This window comes from Macaca nemestrina, chromosome 2, assembly GCF_043159975.1.
Source record: "Macaca nemestrina isolate mMacNem1 chromosome 2, mMacNem.hap1, whole genome shotgun sequence".
NCBI lineage: Eukaryota > Metazoa > Chordata > Mammalia > Primates > Cercopithecidae > Macaca > Macaca nemestrina.
Window position 1 is genome coordinate 16,900,804 of NC_092126.1, and position 21,451 is coordinate 16,922,254.

At 42.3% G+C, this 21,451-nt stretch overlaps 1 pseudogene; it reads left to right on the forward strand.

Annotated features, from left to right (window-relative positions):
* The first annotated feature begins 8,530 nt into the window (after positions 1–8,530).
* On the forward strand, positions 8,531–9,699 carry LOC105470999 (calponin-2 pseudogene; annotated as a pseudogene).
* The last annotated feature ends 11,752 nt before the right edge of the window (positions 9,700–21,451 follow it).

The window sequence follows — 21,451 nt, forward strand, 5'->3', positions numbered from 1 at the left end:
GTAGTTCACAGCAGTGACTGACAGCTTCGCAAACCAGGCTTGATGTCTGACAGACGACTACATCTCTGCTGCTAAGTGCTGGATCTTAATTTCTGCATAGCTTTGCAAACCCCAGCACGGAGGTTCCTCGCAGGACCTTCAATTTTTGCCTGACTCTCTTCCTTCTGATATTAAATTTCAGGATGGCATTTCAGGCATCATTTTCTTGACAGGAAGGGTTGAACCCAGTTAAAAATTTGGATGCAGTAAGGGGCCTTGCTTGGAAGGAACTGTGTGTTTCTAAATCAAGGCCAGATGGCTTTGAGGGTGGCAGCCTGGAATCTTCCTTCCATGTGGGTCTGCTCCTCCCTCAGGGAGTATAGGGTCGCTTTGGTGGACATGGACATATTACTTTTGGTACGTTCAACCTAACTCCTAATAGACCATGTCATCACTCACAATTGACCTTAGATCATGGGGTCTTCAACCAAGTTGGGGAGGAGCTGAAATATGGCCCAACGAAAGACTTTAGACAAAACTGCTCTAGTTCTTGGTGGATTCTTGTGAATAAGTGCTAATGTCATCAACTGAAATTCTGGACACCATGCCAGTTTTCAGGTTATGAACCTTTTTCCTCTTTGACAGTTGCAAACAAATCACACTTCCATTGTATTCATTCACCAAATATTTATTGAATACCTACTATGTTCTAGGCATGCTCTGTTGTAACGGTGCCCCTCACTTTATGCTTCTGTGGTCAGACCTTTTCTCCTGTGATTAGGACCAAATATTTGGAGAAAGGATTAAAGCTCTCATTTATTGAGCACCTTTTATAGCCTGTGCTATACGATCTCCAGGCCCACCAAAGAATACATCAAGGTAAGAAGTGTTATGCCCATTTTATAGATCCAGAAACTGAGATTTAGACATATGAAGACAAGTAGCAGGACTGGTATCTGAACCCTTCCCTAGTTGTTTTCAAAGCTCATAATCTTTCTACTTGTTAAGCTGCCAGAGAAGAAAAGCACAAATAAAGTGGAGACTGAGTTTTCAAGAACACTATTTCCTCACATAATTGTACTTTGGCGTTGGAAGCAGCCATTTACTCCTTTATGAGATGAATAAGGATCAATTTCTTAGCAGGTCATTTTCTTAGCAGTGAGACTGCATGTAAGGTTATAGACTGGATAATTTTTTTTTTAGTTGGGATGGTAAATGTAAAGACCACATTCACACAGTAAAGGTAACTGGTAAGCCCTTAACTACCTGGAAAAGCTGTGTGGGCTGTAAATGCTCATTCGTTTTGTACTCATTCTTCCATCCACTTGCCACCAGCATAATTAGCTGATGTTAAAGAGATGTCAGCTGGAAGAAGAAAAGGGAATTCATCTTGGTTGAATATCCCTGGGGGCACCTGCCTATGTCGTCCCATTTAACTGTGTACATACCCTGCAAAGTAGGAATTTACTTATGGCCCAAGTAAGAAAAAAAATTCAGAATTTGAACTCCAGTGTGTCTGGCCCCAGAGTTCTAACTTTTACCAGTCTTACAAGTACAGAGAGCACTTAAGGGATTTTGGCAGGCGGCTGGCAGGGAGGAGGGTAGCGAGGGTTAGATGTCAACTCAGTAGGAAGCAGATCTCCTACTCAATCTCCTGCGCCTTTGCTGTTTTCTCCTTAATTTCAGAGGGATTTTTACTTACAACAGCACAAGCTGCCTGTACCTACATGCACCCCATGTGACTTTTCTTATTGGGTATTACAAGGCTCTATAGATCTTTCTCCAGAAACGTCTACCTCTGGTAACGTCGTAAGGTAGAAGCAGCAGTACTTTTGGAGCCAGGAGGCTCACTTGGAGCCCTGGTTCTACTGAGGAGCTAGGCATCCTTGGGAAAGACTCTAAATTCTTTTGGGTAAAATCTTAAAACTCTTATTTTCTTTACATTTTAAATGGAAACACTGATACCTATGGTATTCAGCCATTCATCATTCATTCATTCATTCATTCATGTACTTGTCCCTATGCCAGGCACTCTCTAGCCATGAGAGTTATGGAGTGAACAAAACAGACAGCATGTCTGTTCTGAAGAAACTCATATTCTAGTGGGGAGATTGATTAGAAACAATAAGCAAATACATTAACACGATAGTTTGGGATTAAGCTTCATAGAAGAAAAAATAAATAAACATGGCCCCATGACGGAGATGGGTGGCATGGATGAGGGAGAACACTCTAGGTTGGGTGGCTAGAAAAGGGCTCCCTGAGGGGTGACATATGAACTGGGATCATAATTACAGAGGGAGCCAGTGTAGAGGAACATACCCCAGGGAAAGAAGAGAACAAGGGAAAAAGATGGACAGGTGCTTGGAGTGCTTGAAACACAGAAGGAAGATCTTAGATGACAGACCCAGTGTCATAATACATGCAAAAATACTTTGCATGTTTTAAATAATTATGTAATCCAAAGATTATTATTTTTACTTCTCTTACCTTCATTATCTTTCCTCTCTCCCTCCTTTCTTCCACCCCTCTTCCTTTCTTCTTTTCAGTTTGTCTTTTATACCAGTGCTTCTCAAACTCTGATTAAAAAACAAGCATTAAGCCAATAAAAACCTCATTTTTAATTTTTGTATTTCTAATCTGTTGCAGACTGGTACTTTTGTAAAATGTCCCAGTACTGTCAAATAACTACAGAGATTTCTAAATGCTTATCTTCACGTCTGCACCTCCCTCCTGGTGGGCTGGTCTCTGATAATTGGTGGACCACACCTTGAATAGCACTTTCCTAGATAACGGAGCTTTTCTGGCCCAACCCTGCACTCACAGACATGGTCACTGGGGATCGCTGATCACTTAGCAAACTCTAATATCCAATGTTTTGGTTTTAGTTAACACTTTATTTAAATAGAACCTAGGCACCAAAACCACACCCTGGACATCCATGTAAGCAAATCATACTGTAGGCCTCAGTGTCTTGCTCTCTGATTTCTACAGATCCTCCAGACTCTTAGAGACAAGGGCCTGGAGGCTGTTGTAAATAACTGCCCTTAGTTTTTCCTGATACTGTTGTATAATAAAACAGCCTAATTAGCCTAGAGCCAGGGCAGCCCTGTGGGAGATTTCATACACAATCTAGAAAGAAAGCAACGACAGGCGGGCTTTTCCCGCTAGGTCTCAATTCTTTTTACTAAGTTTGAAAAGCCAGGGGGGAGTGTCCAACAAGGATAGAATTCTTGGCAAGGTGAATTTCCAGCTGGCTTGAAAAGGCTTGAGCAATAATGGCTGACTCTTAAATGGGGAATGGAGAAGGTTATTAAAACTATCAGAGTGCACGTTGGGGCATTTGTAGCAGCCAGGGTGAGCTGTGAAACTACGTGGTGGAGAGGTGAGGACCCCATGCCAGGTCTGGGTGAAGAATAAAGATAAGGATGCCAGGTTCCTGGGGGAAATGCTGTTTTTCAAGGGTGACACAGAATTTCTCTGATACCTCAAGCAGTGCACAGAATTTTTAGCCACTGGAAAGGTTTCAGTCCTCACCAAAAAAAAAAAAAAAAAAAAAAAAAAAAAAAAATCAGAGACTATTGGCTTCTGCAGACAGAAAACAGTCTTCTTGTTTTGTCTTAATTTTTGAAACAACTAAAAATCCAGCAGAAATTCTTTGGAAGACTTCCCCAGTGGAGTGTTCCTCTAGGCAAGGAAATGGAGGTGCTCTGGAGTTTTTTGAATAGCTACTTTTGGTTTGGCAGACATAAGCCCTTTATCCTTTTCTTGGATATTTTTCTCTCCCTGTGATTAAAAAAAATTTCCTGGAAATTTAAATATTTGAAAAGAGTTTAGAAGTCCATGAAAGGAACTGTATGTTATCATTCAGTTTCAGTCTCCATGGGTACAGGTGTTTGCACCAACTTTATTTCCAAAAATGGAATGTCATGTTCATGGCGATTTAAAGAAGAGTAGGTAAAAGCTTTGGACTTTGGAGTCATATAGACTCAGGGGTGAATTTTGACCCTGCCTTTTCCAAGCCTGGGTAAATCATTTCACCTCTCTGGATCTCATCCCTCATGTGTAAAGTGGAGTAATGACAATACCAATGAATGGCCCTTGTTAGGCATTAAATGAGTTACATCAAGGGAACCCGCAGCACAGTGCCTGGCACACATTACAGAATGCTTCCAATTAATGCCTGATGCTATCCTTTTGTTATTCGTTATTACTTTCAGGGTGAACTCGAATCCAAGGGACTCCTTACCAGTCCTTTCCTGTGTTGACACCTTGCTCATGTAATAATTGGGCTACTTCCATGCTATTGGTTGCCCTACTCCTTTCCATCAGCGTGTGGATTGTTTTTATTTGTTTGATGTGATGCAGGAATAAGCTTACACTGTTGTGCCAGCTGCTACGGTGGAGATAGAAAATGGATTAAAAATGGCAGAAGGGAATTGATATTTATCAAAGACTCACAAAGGACACTACCTATTTCATCTCATTTAATTCTCACAGCAGCCCTGCAAGGTAGGTATATTACTCTTGTTTCACAAATAGGGAACGGAATCCTGAGATGTTAAGTGACTTGTCTAAGCTCACACAGCAAATAGGTCGATTTGCACCCAGCTCTTTGTGTCCCCTAAGATAATGTTTGTCTTACTGCACTATACCACCTTTTTGCCTTTGATGAACTCAGGAACTAGTTAGGTGAGAGAAAATGTGCATAATGCAAGGCAGGAGATAGACTAATAGAAAGCTGTCACATACAAGTTGGAAGGACAGTAGCAGAACACACCGGCCAGCTTGGCTGCCTTGCCTATTCTCTTTTCCTGAGTTTGTATATCTGCAACCACTACTGTGTAGGTGGTGGAAAATCTGTGCTGTCTAGACCAGTGTTGGACCCTTGACAGCCAGTGCTGTCTAGATTAGTAGTGGACCCTTGACCCAACTAGGGACAAGATGATTTTATTTTGCTTAAACATTTTTAAATTGTTTATTTATTTATTATTTATTTATTTATTCATCTATTTATTGAGACAGAGCCTTGCTCTGTCACCCAGTCTGGACCCGAACTCCTGGGCTCAAGTGATCCTTCCATCTCAGCCTCGTAAGTAGCTGAGACTACAGACATGCCCCACCACACTAGCTCTCTCTATTCTTTAAGGACATGAAGACTATAGTTGGTGGGTGTTTGAATTGAGAGATTGCATAGACCCAGGAGTAATATACTAGTCTTCTATCATTGTGTAACACATTACCACAAATTTGGCAAATTAAAACAGTACCCATGTATTAGCTAACACCTGGCCCTGTGTGGCTGGATTCTCTGCCCAGGGTCTCAGAAAGCTGAAATAAGGGCATTGGCTGAGTTGTGTTCCTTTATCAGGGCTCTGGGGAAGAATTCTTTTTTAAGCTCTCTTGGGTTGTTAGCCAAATTCAGTTTTGTGTGGCGGTTGTTGTTGCAGGGCTGACATTCTCATTTCCTTGCTGGTTGTTGACTGGTGCTGTTCTTAGTTCCTAGAGGCCACTTGTAACCCTTGTCCTTCCTCTCTGAAGCCAGCAATGGAGAATCTTCCTCTGTTGAATTCTTCTCATGCTTTTCATCTTTTTCTTAGGGAGAGCCCAGACTCTTTTAAGGTTCACCAGATTAGGTGAGCCATCTGCCTAAACCCCTTTTCTTAAGGAGAAAGTACCATACAATATAACTGAATCATGGCAGAGAAATCCATGGTATTCACAGTCCTGGGGATTATGCAAGGCCCATGCACCAGGAGCTGGGAGTTTTGGGCATCAGTTTAGAATTCTGCCTGACACAGATGGGGTTGCCATTTGGGGAGCCATATGCAAGCAGTGCTGGGAGATCTGGAGGGGAGAAGAGAGGACGAGGAGAGAAGTGGAGAGAAAGGAGGAGGAGGAGAGAGTAGAGGAGGAGACAACAGAAGAGAAATTTCCTTATGGAGGCTCTAAATGAGAATGTTTCCTTCCTTGCCTTTTTCAGTTTTTACAAGACATCTAAATGCCTCTAGTCTTGGCCTCTTCCTTCATCTTCAAAGTGTGTCACTCCAGTCTTTGCTTCTGTCATCACATTGCCTTTTCTCCTGTGTTGACAAATTTCCCTCTGGCTTCCTCTTACAAATGTACTTGTGATTATATTTGGGGCCCATTGGACTAATTCGGAATAGCATCCCCACCTCAAGATCCTTAACTTAATCACACCTGCAAAGTCCCTTCGAGTTAACATTTACAGGTTCCAGGGATTCGGACCTGGATATCTTAGCAGGGGTAGGGGTGGGGTGTGGAGGTGGGGGAATTATTCAGCTCACAAAATTACATGTGGATTCTTAAGTCCCATGGCTAAAGTTCAAACCTCAACCCTGCTGTTCACTAGCAACATGACCTCAGTCAAATGATGAATACTTAGCCTTTCTGTGTCTCAGTTTCATTATCCCTTAAGTGGGGATAATTATAATAATATATGCATTGATCATTTTTGTGAGGATTAAGTGAGGAAATTAATGAAAAGTGCTTATCCCAGAGCACAATAAACATTGAGTAAATATTGGTGATTATGGTTTCCACTGATGTTATTTAGAGCCGGTGCTGCGTATTTGTTGTTTTAGCCTGCCAACATCCATTTACTTCTGCTGCGGCTAACAGTGCCTCTGTTTTTCTTGGAGAACTTCCTTTACCTCACTCTCAGTTCATATGGTTTAGGCGGGGCTGAATTCAGTGCTAGCCCCAGGACTGTGAGTGGGAACCAGGTCTAAACCCATCAATATAATTTCCTTGTCTTGGTCCCAGGAATTGGTTCAATGATGCATGTATGAGCTAAGTTGGTCCAAGCAGTGTGACCCTCTGGCTTTTCCAGGAGCAACTAGAAAAGCAATATTTTCATGGAGTTGCTGAAAGCAGAGTGTGTGAAGCTACAGCTACTGGCAGCCTTTTTTATCTTTAAAGTTTTGCCACACTGTAGAGCCAAGGTGGGAAGCAGAGTTAAGGGAAGGAGAGAGACCCCTGAAGTTTGAGGTTAAGCTTCAAATACAGCTGGTCCTGAAATCAGCACTTTTGTGGTCTGTCCGGTTATGTGAGCCAACAAAGTTCCCTTCATCAGTAAGAAGGGAACTTTTATCTGAAGGATTTCCAGACTCATGGGACCGGGAGATCCTTTCTTTCTCTTTGAGTGGAGACAGAGATTTATTGGCCATTTCTAGGCTTCAGCCAACTTGTAAGAACCCAGAAGCCCATGTGTGCATAGCCCCAGAGTATTATTACTTGGGTACGGCGAAGTCCCTAATATTCTCTCTCCCCCTTGCACAATAATGGTGATAACAATGATGGTATCTATTGAATGCCTCCCATGTGCCATCCATAAGGATTTTTCGTCCTTTCTAGTACTTGCAACAGCACTCCCAGGGAAAGACTGTTTTGCAGATGGGAAACGGAAGCCCTGGGAGATAAATTTTCCAAGGCCAAATAGCAAATGCTCAGCAAAAGCACGGATCAGTCACAGAGCCTGTCCCTTGCCTACGCTGCTGCAATAACTCCTATAGCCAATCTGGGAGAAATCCCTACAATCAGGAATCAAGTGATTCTGTCTGCAACAGCCACAGCCACTGGGCCTTTCTTCCTGGAGGGTGGGATTCTCCTCTTGTTTTGTACTTTGTTTCTCAGAAGAGGCTGTAGACACATAGACTCTAAAAGCCTCCTGTGTCTGACTGGGTTCATCGAGCATTCTGTCCTTCCACATTTTCCAGTGTTTTATTTAAACCTCTTCATGTGTTGGATTTGTGTCTAGAGGATTTTCCTTAGTGTTCAAATAAGGCATTTTATGCTCTTGGGAATTATATACCCACTGGATTTACCATTCTTTTTATAGGAATACACAGAAACTGAGATGTGAGACACAACATAAAGCAAAGAGAAAGTAGTTACCACCTGTTGAGCTGTCACATTCCAAAACAGATAATAACAGCAGTGGGCCAGTGAATAAAAAGCATGAATACACACACACACAAACAAAGGTTGGACATGAAATATATTTGGATCTGAGCTTTATGCCCACTGCTTTCAAACTTTAGGCAAATTACTTGATCATTTACCTCAAAATTGGGATGATAAAAATTCCTCATAGGGTCACTGTGAGGATTGCAGCTATTATGTGGGAGAAAATGAGAGCAAGAGCAAGAAAGAAAGTCATAGAGTCCTAATAAATGCTACCTGCTTGCCTTTTGCTAATGCTAATTTGATACGTGTCCTGTTATTTATTAATAAAAGTATCTAAATACGTAACACCTAACTTTCCAATATCTTCTTTTAGTCCCTATTTTAAAATTTTAATTTATAAATTTAAATATTTCTGTTCTGTCTCTCATTTCCATTTTTCTTTGCATCTGCCTCACCCATCTCTCCAGACTTGCTTTCTTCACTTTCCCATGCATATAGCTACAAAGTTGTCCCACATCTCCAGAGTTTCCAAGTCCTCAGTTCAGAGGAGTCACTAGTAACTACGCATCCCAATTCCAAGATCCTGGGATAGGGACTGACAGGTCCAACTGTCCAGTTAATAATGGCTGGAAAGTCGGGTCAGGTCAGTAGAGGCAGGGCTTCAAAAGCACACTGATTTCCTGGCAGCTCTCAGAAAAAGAGAATCAGGGTGTGTCAATACCATATAAAGATTTCAGAGAGCCATAAAAGTTGGAAAATGAATGGATATGAGATTTGTGTGAAATTTGTTAAAACACTTGACAGCAATTTTTTGCCTTGTTCTCTCTGCTGAAACCAGGGGGCACCTGGACTTCAGCTCTGATTCTTGAACCAGCAGTGGGTCCTACTCTCCTATGGGCTGTTGGCTGAGGTCCAGAACTGACTCCTGTCCAAATATGGCCCCCAGAAGGAGGCAGAGCTCCGCAGCTGGATCGAGGGAACTCACCGGCCTCTCCATGGGCCCCAACTTCCAGAAGGGCCTGGAGGACGGGATTATCTTATGCACACTCATGAACAAGCTGCAGCCTGGCTCAGTCCCTAAGATCAACCGCTCCATGCAGAACTGGCACCAGCTAGAAAACCTCTCCAACTTCATCAAGGCCATGGTCAGCCATGGCATGAACCCCATGGACCTGTTCAAGGCCAACAACCTGTTTGAGAATGGGAACATGACTGCAGGTGCAGGTTTCTCTTCTCACCCTGGCGGGGAAGGCCAAGACTAAGGGACTGCAGAATGGGGTGGACATCGGCATCAAGTACTCAGAGAAGCGGGAGCGGAACTTCGACGATGCCACCATGAAGGCTGGCCAGTGAGTCATCGGGCGGCAGATGGGCACCAACAAATGCGCCAACCAGTTGGACATGACCGTGTCTACACAAGGAGGCATTTCTATGACCCCAAGAACCACATCCTGCCCCCATAGGGACCACTCGACCACCAGCCTCCAGATGGGTACAAACAACTGTGCCAAGCAGGTGGGCATGACGGCTCCCGGGACCTGGTGGCACATCTATGACACCAAACTGGGAACCAACAAGTGTGACAACTCCTCCATGTCCCTGCAGATGGGCTACCCTCAGAACGCCAACCAGAGTGGCCAGGTCTTCAGCCTGGGCCAGCAGATATACGACCCCAAGCACTGCCCTCATGGCACAATGGCTGACGGGGCTCCCTTGGGCGCCGGGGATTGTCCGGGCTCGGGGAAGGCCCTTGAACATCCCCCTACCTACTAGGAGGAGGCCGGCTACTAAGGCTCCCAGCACGCTCTTCTCCCACTTCGTCTCTCCGTCTGGGTTTTGGGGTTTTTCTGTATTTTCATCTTCTTTTTTTCTTAACCTGTTCAGTGCTGCCAATCAACTGAGGGTCTATGAGTGGCGGCCTGGGATCAGGCAGCAGGGCTTTTTCCCCCTTGCCTTGGTCCTTCACAGGACTGAGCCACCCGGCTGTGGGGTGAAGGGTGGAGGCTGTATTCCGATATGTGTAGGGTGAGGTTCCCTGCTGGGATGTCCACGCTGTGGGCCCAGCTGTGCTGGGGAGAGGAGACCTGGGATTGCAGGGAACTTGTTCCCGAAGGTTTCCGGTTGCCTCACCTCTTGCCCCTTTTGTCAGCGGATCAGTTTGTGGTTTCTGTACCCGCAAAAGTTTCAGGAAGTATTAACAAAAGAAAAATACATTTTTTCTCCCCAAGGAATGGGGTGGGGACAGTGGTGAGGGTGATGGGAAATCAGTCCCTGGGAAAGGGGGCCCGGCCATGATGCTGAATATCTCAGACTCCCAAGCGACTGGATTTCCTTAGGACCCTTAGACCTGCACCGGGGCCCTGTGGGGAAAGTGAGGCCCATACAAGGAAGTAGAATTCTGAGCTGTTGGGGCTAAGCCTGACCCCCTCTCCATGCTAACCCCCACACTGTGGCCTCAGTAGGCTTTTGTTGTTGTTGTTGTTGTTGTTGCCCAGGTTGGAGTGCAGTGGTGCGATCTTGGCTCACTGTACCTCCACCTCCCAGGCTTAAAGGATTCTCCTGCCTCAGCCTCCCAAGTAGCTGGGACTGGAGGTGGTCCACCACGCCTGGCTAATGTTTGTATTTTTAGTAGATACTGGGTTTCACCATGTTGGCCAGGCTGGTCTCGAACTCCTGGCCTCAGGTGATCTGCCCGCCTTGGCCTCCCCAAGTGCTGGGATAATAGGTGTGAGCCACCACGCCCAGCCTCTCAGTAGGTTTTAAGGAGCCCCCAGCCCTGCTTCTCCCATTCTGGGCCTGACCAGCTATACTGCTCCATCTGCCCTGGCCACATACCCTGCCAAGTACTGCATAGGGATCCCCACCTAGGCACCCTGCTACATGAGATAATGTGAAATACGACCATGGACCAAACACAATACAACTTCTGTTTGTAAGAAGAAAAAAAAAATAGCCATATTGCCCAAAGCAATTTATGGATTTAACACTCTTCCTATCAAGCCACTAATGTCATTTCTCAAAGAATTAGAAAGAACTAGTGTAAATTTCATATGGAACCAAAAAAGAGCCTGAATAGCCAAAGCGATCCTAAGCCAAAAGAACAAAGCTGGAGGTGCTACATTACCCAACTTCGAACTATGCTATAAGGCTACAGTAATCAAAACAGCATGATACTGGCACAAAACAGGCACATAGACTAATAAAACAGAATAGAGAACCCAGGAATAAAGCTGCATACCTACAGACATCTCATCTTTGACAAAGTCAACAAAAATAAGCAAAGAGGAAAGGATTGCCTTTTCAATAAGCAGAGCTGGGATAGTTGGCTAACTATATGCAAAAGAATGAAACTGGACACCTACCTTTCACCATATATAAAAATTAACTCAAGATGGATTAAAGATTCACATGTAAGACCTAAAACTGTAAGAATTATAGAAGAAAACCGAGGAAATACCATTCTGAACATCAGCCTTAGGAAAAAATTTATGACTAAGTCCTCAAAAGCAATTGCAACAAAAACAAAAAATTGACAATTGGGACCTAATTAAAGAACTTCTGCACAGCAAAAGAAACTATTCACAGAGTAAACAGTCTACAGAATTGGAGAAAATATCCACAAACTATGCATCTGACAAAGGTATAATAACCAGAATCTATAAGGAACATAAACAATGCCACAAGCAAATAACAACTAACCCCGTTAACAAGTGAACAAAAGGCATGAGCAGACACTTCTCAAAATAAGACATACAAGCAACCAACAAACATGTGGAAGGATGGTCAACATCACTAATCATTGGAGAAATGCAAAGCAAAACCATCAGGAGATACCATGTTACACCAGTCAGAATGGCTTTATTAAAAAGTCAAGAAAACAGTAGATGCTAACAGACTGAGGAAGAAAAGGAATGCTTTTATACACTGTTGGTGGAAATACAAACTATTTCAGCCACTGTAGAAACTAGTGGTGATTGCTTTGGTGATTCCTCAAACTTAAAATGGAAGTACCACTCAACCCAATAATCCAATTACTGGATATATATGCAAAATAAAATAAATCTTTCTTTCTTTTTTTTTTTTCTTTTTTTTGAGACTGAGTCTCTCTCTGTCGCCCAGGCTGGAGTGCAGTGGCACAATCTCCGCTCACTGCAAGCTCTGCCTCCCGGGTTCACGCCATTCTCCTGCCTCAGCCTCCCGAGTAGCTGGGACTACAGGTGCCTGCCACCATGCCCGGCTAATTTTTTGTATTTTTAGTAGAGACAGGGTTTCACCATGTTAGCTAGGATGGTCTCAATCTCCTGACCTCGTGATCTGCCCACCTCAGCCTCCCAAAGTACTGGGGTTACAGGCGTGAGCCACCGCGCCTGGACAGAAAATAAATCTTTCTAAAAAAGACATGTACTCATTCATTCATTGCAACACTATTCACAGTAGCAGACGTGGACTCAGCCTAGGTGCTTATCAATGGTGGTAAAATGTGGTACATATACACCATTGGCTACTGTGCAGCCATAAAAAAGAACAAAATCGTGTCCCTTGCAGCAACATGAATGCAACTGGAGGCCATTATCCTAAGTGGATTAATGCAAAAAACAGAAAACAAAATGCTGCATGTTCTCGCTTATAAGTAGGAATTAAATATTGGGTACTCATAGACATAAAGATGGCAACAACAGACACTGGGGAGAAACAGAACGGGGAGGGAGAGGACAAGACTTGAAAAGCTAATTGTTAGGTATTATGCTCACTACGTTGGTGACAGGATCATTCCCATTCCAAACCCCAGCATCATGCAATATATCCATTTAACAAACCTGTATATGTATCCCCTGAATCTGAAATAAACGTTGAAATTATTTTTAAAAAGAAGGAAATTCTAACACACGCTACCATATGGGTAAATCTTGAAGATATTATGCTAAGTGAAATAAACAATTCACAAAAAGACAAGTACCATATAATTTTAACTATGCGGTGTACCCAGAAGAGTCACATTCATAGATACAGAAAGTAGAAGAGTGGCTGCCAGGGGCCGAGGGGTCAGGGTGGGTTGATGGGAATTGCAATTTTGCAAGATAAAGAGTTCTGGGGATTGATCACGCAAGTATGTGACTATATTTAACACTACTGAACTGTATTTATAAATGGTTAAGATGGTAAATTTTATGGTTTGTATTTTTGTAACCACAATTCATTTTTTAAAAAAGGATAAGTAAATGAGGAAATAAAAGTAGGGCAGGGCCTTGTGTAAACTGATAATGTCCCATGGACCAGGGAATATGATTAACTCAACCCTTCCCATGACACATGCACATGTAAAAAAATGTAGGCCAATTCTTGTGGTCCTTGCTTTTCCTAAAAGCCTCACACTATGGGAGTAGACAGATAAGCGACCCTTAGGTCGAATCTTCTTTGTGTTGCTTGCAACACTGTTTTCTATCAGATGAGCATGGTTGATTGTGATAGATTTGGAGGTTTTATGTTCACATTCTTTTCTCCCATTCACTATTTCTCAGCTCTGAATTGGCAAGATTTATTACAGTTACAAGGTTCTATCTTCCCTTTCTCTTTGTTCAATTTAATTTTGTGTAATTTAAACCTTGCCTTCTCTTTCTCCAGATTGTTTTGGATTCAAACTTGCTATCAAAGCACTGGCAGATCACTTCGCCTTGGTATGGCTTACAAAGTAGTCTAAGAAACACTTTGTCCATGGCACTTTGCACCATCACAGTCACTTTGTGTGGAGATGTTGAGTATGGCATTGTTTCTCAGCTGTCCATAACGATGTCATAGGTGGTCTTAATGTGCAACTGCAAGATAGATAGGGTTCTCAACATGGAATCCGAAATAGCCATGCAAATCCAAAAATGTATGTTGGGTATGAGGCTAGAGATGGCAGTATTGAATACAGGTCCTAGCTTGGGAGCACAGGTGGTCTAATCATTGTTCATGATTCCCAGTTAGGTTGGACAATTCTCATGGCTAATTATGCACTCAAAGTTCTATTCTACATAATGCTTAAGTTGTTTTTTTCCGTGATTTTACAAAAGGAAATGCATTGAAATTTCCTTAAATTGTGAACTGATTTGGTGATACAGTTTCACTGATGGAAATAATAAGGAACTGTATAAAAACATTGTTCTCTTTCCTGAATTGCTCAACTGAAATGCTTGGTCTTCCCAAAACAACAACAACAACATGTTGAAATTAATGGTGCCTTTCTGTTGGTATCTATTTAGATGCTGTGACATGAGTGGAAGAATTTTATAGTCTTTGTCTTTCAGTTAGATAATTTATCCAGTCTTGGTCTGCAATGTCCTGATTCTGTACTGCTGTAAAAGTTCAAGAGTTCTCGATAAACAAGTTGGAGATTCAATAGGACATATACACACAACAAAGAGAGAGAGAGTGTGTGTGTATGTGTGTGTGTGAGAGAGAGAGAAAGAGAGAGAGACAGAGAGAGAGAGAGAGTCAAGATCAAAGTAGTCTAAGAAACACTTTGCCCATGGCATGATCAGGGAAATATGTAGGGGACATTGTTTTTTCTAAGGAATAATGATGATCTGTGATGGTCTCTGTGATAGCCAAGGACTTAGGGGTTTCTTTGCTGGCCAGTGTACTAAACTGGATATGAGAGATGGAAAATAAACCCTGTTCTTACTATAATAAGTATTATCTCCATTTCTTATAGGCACCAGCCTCCCTAAGCCTGACTGCTTGAGAAGCTAAAGCTATGAATTGTGAGTAATTGTTTGTTACTGTTATTTTTATTGGGCAGAAATGGAGCGGGTAAGGAAAAATCATTTCCTTAAAAAACAAAATGGATTGATAAATGCCACAACATGGATGAGCCTCAGAGACATGTTAAGTGGAAGAAGCCAGATACAAAAGACCACGTATTGTATGATTCTATTTATATGAAATATCAAAAATGGGCAATTTATAGAGACAGAAAGTAGATTAATGATTGCCTGTGGCTGGGGATGAGAACAAGGAATGACTGCAAATGGATAGAAGAAATCTTTATTGGCATGATGGAAATGTTCTGATACTGAATTCAGGTGATGGTTGCGTAACTGTAAAATCATTAAAATCATTACTAAAAATCATTAAATTGTACACCGAAAACAGCTGAAATGTGTGGTAAATAAAGTGTACCTTAAAGTGTATGTTCAGAAAGGAAGAGATTTCTGCCAGACAGAAGCCATAGGTTTTTGTGTTTGAAATTGTACAAGTTGGCCCTATAAACCATGTCTTCTTTTGCCTTCAAACTGACGGAAAGTGGATTCCCAGTGTCAGGAGACAGTCGCTTTCTATTGTAGAAATTGCCTGAAATGCCATTTAGCAACTGTTTAGGAGTGAAGGGGCTGGATATCCTATATCATGGCACTACACTGGTCATAGGTGTGCCCATTCAGTGCCAGATAATGGTTTCATGCCTGCATTGCTGCTTCCTTGCTGGGCTCTCAGTCTTCTCAAGCATGGTCTTCTAACCTTGAAAATGGTCTCTCCTGGACAATGGGATTATCACTTCCCACCATAGTACAGTGCATTTACAAACTTATCACTTGCCATATTACGATGAAATGATGTTTTATCTGTGTCCTGCCCAAAATATAAGTTCTTCCAGGCTGAGAGGCTGTGTTGTATTCATCTCTATGTGCTCAGGACTTGACACAGAGTAGGTGATCGATACTGGTCAGAGATGACTTTGTTTGCCAAAGAGTTGCTATTGATCTTGTGGAAGGGAATGATAAGAGGTTGAGGAGAACACCAAGTCATAGGTAGACTTATTTTCATTTTGTCAATTTTCTTTTACCACAACAATGTTGCTTTAAAAACCACCCCAGGCCGGGCGCGGTGGCTCACGCCTGTAATCCCAGCACTTTGGGAGGCCGAGGCGGGCGAATCACAAGGTCAGGAGATCGAGACCACGGTGAAACCCCGTCTCTACTAAAAATACAAAAAATTAGCCGGGCGCGGTGGCGGGCGCCTGTAGTCCCAGCTACTCAGGAGGCTGAGGCAGGAGAATGGCGTAAACCCAGGAGGCGGAGCTTGCAGTGAGCCGAGATCGCGCCACTGCACTCCAGCCTGGGCGACAGAGCGAGACTCCATCTCAAATAAAAAAAAAAAAAAAAAAAAACCACCCCAAAACTCAGTGGTTAAAAACAACAGTCTTATCTTTTCACATGTACATCCATGTACTCATCAAGGGTTGGCTGATCTAGGTGGCTGTTCATGTGAACTTGGCTTGAAGCTATGGGGTGGGTCCAGGTGTTCTCCACCTGTCTCTCTCTCTATTCTTGGGTGCATAAGCTGCTAGACAATGCTCTTCTTGTGGTGATGGCTGAATAGTAAAAGCATGAAAATATGTGATGCCTCTTAAGATTTAGGCTGAGAAATGTTCAGCACCATTCACATCCCACTGGTTAAAATAAGTCGTATGGTTATGTCCAACATCAGTGCATGGGAAAATGAACACAACCTTTAATTGGAGAAACTGCAAAATCACAAGGCCAAAAGTACATGATGAAGCATAGGAAATAATAATGCTATACGCTTATTTATAAATGGTTTCCCCAACAAAGCCAGCTTGAACTTATGGACCACAGAAACATTTTAAGGGTGTGTGTGGAGACATGGCAAATGAGGAGTGACCAAAGCTCTATCTGCCCTGGGATTTCCCATCTGACTGCCTTGTACCTCCCAGTCATGAGAATAGTGCTGCTGCTTCATTTCAGCTGAACATAGCTTGCAAAATCCCTTCCTTAGGCACATAGTAAAGAATGACGAGTCAAGAAGCAGTTACTCTAATGGGAGGTCATAACAGAATCTTTGGTGGTTTAAAAAGGAGGGATTGGGTGCAAGTGGAAGAGGGGAAAACTTAAGTCATAATTTGAATTTCAGAATTTGCTACTTGCGCCTGCTGTGAAGACTGTACTCCAAAAGGGACACAACTAGAAGGAGATGAAAATTGTCCTGGGGCTTGTGGAGGCTACAAAGTTGCTCTACCTGACAGAATAATGATGAGTTTTTGGAAGGGCTTCCATTTACAGAGGATGCCAACATAGTACAATCATTTAAATGAAAAGTTGTGACCAGTGTGTTTGCAGGCAGAGCTGTTACTTTGTCTTTCAGCAGATTTCTTTCCATGAAGTGAAAGAATAGCCTTGGGGAGGCTTTACCATCTACAAAAGCAACTTTGAAACCCCGACATACATTACAAAATTGCACCAATGTAGAATCAAACATAGTAAAAACATTACAAAGGCCCCGTTGGGTGCAGAGGACCTCAATTCTGGCCACTTTTCCTTTCTTTCTTATATCACTTTTAGAAAATAAGTGTTACCTTGCTGCTCCCCCTTTTTTTTCTTGTCTACCTGAACAACACATTTAAAATAAATTCATTTGGTTGTTTAGCATTTGTTCAGTGTTTACTATGTAGTGGCAGCAGGCTTTGTTCTAACTACTGTGATCAACCATCTCATTTGCTCAGGACTGAAAGGTGTTCCAGGATTTGGGTCTTTAAGTTTTAAAATTGGAACCATCCTGGGCAAACAAGGACAAGTTGGTCACCCTAGTTCTGAGGTATTATGGTGAACAAAGCAGACATAGTCGGCACTTTCATGAAACAAACATTCTAACCAGAAAGAATAGCTCCCCAAATTACACAGACAAATAAAATTATGCATGTGCTGGTAAGTTCCTTGAAGGAAGAAAATATAGGCTCAAGGTAGAAAATACTAGGTAGTAACTCCCTTTTGAGCGTGATGACTGAGAAGAGACGTCTAAGCTTAGGCATAAAGGAGATGTGGAGCCAGCGAGGTGGAGAGTGGGGGAGAGGGCCTTCAGAGGGAGGGAACAAAATAAGTAAGGCCCCTGAGGTGACAATGAGCTTGGTGTGTTTGACATCATTTCAAAAATTCTATTTTGTTTATTCATTTATGTCAGAGACAGGATCTGGGTCTATTACCTGGCATGATGATGGCCCACTGGAGCCTAGACCTCCTGGGCTCAAATAATCCTCCTGCCTCAGCCTCCTGAGTAGATGGGACTACAGGTGTGCCCCACCACCATGCTTTTAATTTAAAAAATTAAAAATTTTTAACTTTTTGTAGAAATGGAGTCTCACTAAGTTGCCCCGGCTGATCTCCAGCTCCTGGCCTCAAGTGATCGTCTTGCTTCTGCCTCCCAAAGTGCTAGGGATTACAGGCCCGCTTGATGTATTTGAGAAGCTAAAAAAATGCACTGGGCGGGCACAAGGAGCACCAGGGGAATAGACTCAGGGAGACTGGAGAGCAGGCAGGGCCTGGTAGGCTATGGTTGAAGTTTGCTTTTTTTTAGGTTTATTAAAGTTTAAGACACATACAGAAAAGTACACAAACCATAAGCATACTTTTAACAAATGTTCTCGTACTCAACATACCTGTGTAACCAACACCCAAATTAGGAAACACAGCATAGTCATCAGATGTATCCCTTGGTCCCCTTTCCAGTCTGAGAGCCCCACTCCTGTCCAGGGTAATTACTAACCTGATTTCTAACAGCATTGATTAGTTTTGCCTGTTTTTGAACGTAAGTTAACAAATCATACAGTAGGCATTCTTCTATCTTCTGCTAAACAGTATAATATTGATTCAATCATATTTTTTCTGTGATTCAACTTATTTTTACTGCTGTTGGGTATGTCATTGTGTGACTATACCAAAATTTATTTATTCAGCTACATTGATGGCCATTTGGTTAATTTCCAATGTGGACACATTTATGAATGGTGGTGCTAAGAATAATATTGTATCTGTCTTTTGGTGTATGTATATGTATGTATTTTGGGGCAAGGGAATGTATATATCCAAGGCTAAGATGGCTGGGACATAGGATACGCATATGTTCAGCTTTAATAGATGCTCCCAAATAGTTTTCCAGCCAGTTTGTTCCAATTTACACTCTTGCTAGCAGTGTGGGAGCATTCTAATTGCTCCACACTTGGTATTAGTCCATCTGCCTTTTTCATCCTAGCCTTCCTGAAGGGGGTAGCACTATTGCAGTGTGGCTTTAATTAGTTCCTGGCAACTAATGAGGCTGAGTGACTTTTTGTATGTATGTTGGTCATTCGGATATTCTCTTGGTCAAGTACTTGTTCAAATATTTAGCTCATTTTCTTTTGAGTAGTCCCTGTTTTTCTTAGTGATTTGCTTAAATTCTTTTATATTCTAGATATGAATCCTCTATCAGATACATGTTTTGCAAATACCTTCTCTCACTCTATGGGTTTCTTTTTCACATCTCTCTGTTGAACAGAAGTTATTAACTTCAAAATAATTCAATTTATTGTTTTCCCCTTCTTGGCTAGTACTTTCTGTGCCCTGTGTAAAAAAGCTTTTTCAGATTCCAAGAGAAGTGGAATTTCATTTCACGCTCAATGAGGAAGGCACAGCAGGAAAGTGACATGATCATCTTATGTTTGTAAAAATTCACATATGCTGCTACTTACATATGAGAATGAAGGAATTCCATGCCGGGGTCAATTGCATCAGCCCAAGTGAGAGATGATGAGATGATGGCTCAGGATTGACAGGGTTCACAGATGGGTTGGCTTCATTGAGGTGGAGGAAAAAAAGGGAATGAAGGGTGATCTTCAGCTTATAGTTTAGAACTGAGTAGGTAATGGTGCCATTTACTGAGATGTGGAACTGAAGGCACTTGAGATGATATACAGAGAGTGATTTTTTTAAAAATGAGACACATTTTGTATGTGTCAAGTTTGAGATGTCTCCGAGGCACCCAAGTGGAGACTTCTGGGGGCATCTAGATACGCTGATTTGGAGCTCAGACTTAGGGCAGGAGTGTGCATGTGGTGGAGGTTAGGGAATCTGAATTCAAAGCCCTTGGAGTCCTTCCTGATCGGTCTGTAAGAAAATTGATCACTCCTCCTTTTACCTGCCTCTGTATTCTCTACAGATTTCTGTCATGGTATCAGTAAATCTTTTCTTAAAAACAAATTTGTCTCACTCAATTAGTTTGGGAATTCACTGAGAACAAGGTATCTGATAATGTCCCTGCACATTGCATGAGTCATTCATTTTCATTAACCAGATGAATAGGTTTTCTTAAAAAAGAAAAACACAGAACTTAAAAATAAAAAAAACAGGAGCTTCTAAAAACCGAAACCTACCATTCAACTAGAATTCACAAAATGTTCTGCAAATTCCAGTAATAAGTCAATAAGACAAGGAAAAGCTTCAGTACTTGAGCAAATAGAACAAAGTTTGTTTCCAGAATGTCTAAATTGCCTTCTGACAGTGAGTAATAAAATGATTCTGTGCTTGGTGCCTCGATGCAGAAGGGAGGGCACTGGGCACCATCCTGTGGCATGATTATTTAAATAGGCTGCTGGTCTGTGTCAGGGTCAGCAGGCAGAAGATGCCAATTTTCATGACAAAGTGGAGCTAAAACAAAGCAAAACTACTTGGGGCAGAGGAGGGAACTGACACCTCTTTCCAGCTTCCTATTTCCTGTGCCTCAGCATCTCCCAAAGTTGGCTCTTTTTGAAAGCAAGAGGAAGAGTTAATGCATTAATTGAAAGCCATGTTTGTTTTCTAGGTTTGTTGTCACAAAATTCTCCTACCTCACTGCTCTGCTGAGGCCCATTTCAGTGCTTCTCAAGAAAGCATGAAGCTCAGGGGTCCAGAGGAGGACACAATCTCAGTACGGCCAACCTATCTACCCAGAGTTTTGAAATTTTGCATCTCTTTGTCTGGACCCGTGGTGTCCATAGATAGGTAATGTGAGCCACCTTAAAATTGGTAGAAAGAAACAGGTGAGATTAATTTTAATAACATATTTTGTTTAACCCAATATATTGAAATTGTTGTTTCAACATGTAACATAAAAATAACTCATGAGCATCTAATATCCTTTTTTTGGTATGAAGTCTTTAAAATGTGGTATGTATTACGGTTCTAATAGCCACATTCTCAACAGCCGCATGTGGTGAATGGGTACCATATTAGACTGCTCAGGTCTAAAGTTAAAAACTAATGCAGCTCCTTTGCACACAATGCTTCCTAGAGTTACAGCTTTGGTCTTACTTCCATAGACCTTCTGAGTCCAAGAACATCTTCCTGCATTTGACTTTTCTTCCCACAAACACCCCCAGAGTCTCAGTTTAACTTCTTCTTTCCTTATAGCAGCCACCACTCACGCGATTCCTTGGTTTCTGTTGCCTCTGAAACTGGTAGTGGACGAGACTCAGCCCTTCTGCTCTGCCTTCCTCCGTTTCCTTCATTCAGGGCCACAGACACCTGCTATATCGGGTTTTCCTATTAATATCATGAGAAAATGTGGGGAAAATACAGCACTGAGAGAAAGCTTCCAAGTCCTTCCAGTCTTGTCTTATACAATGCCTGATTCTTAAGTGAGGTGAAAGCTGAAAGCTTCAGCTGTTTGTTTTTCTCTGTGAAGGGTTTCAGCATTTGTTTGTAAGGATGGGGTTTACCAACTCTCCTGCCCCTCCACCACTTCTGCATCTCCCTCTAGT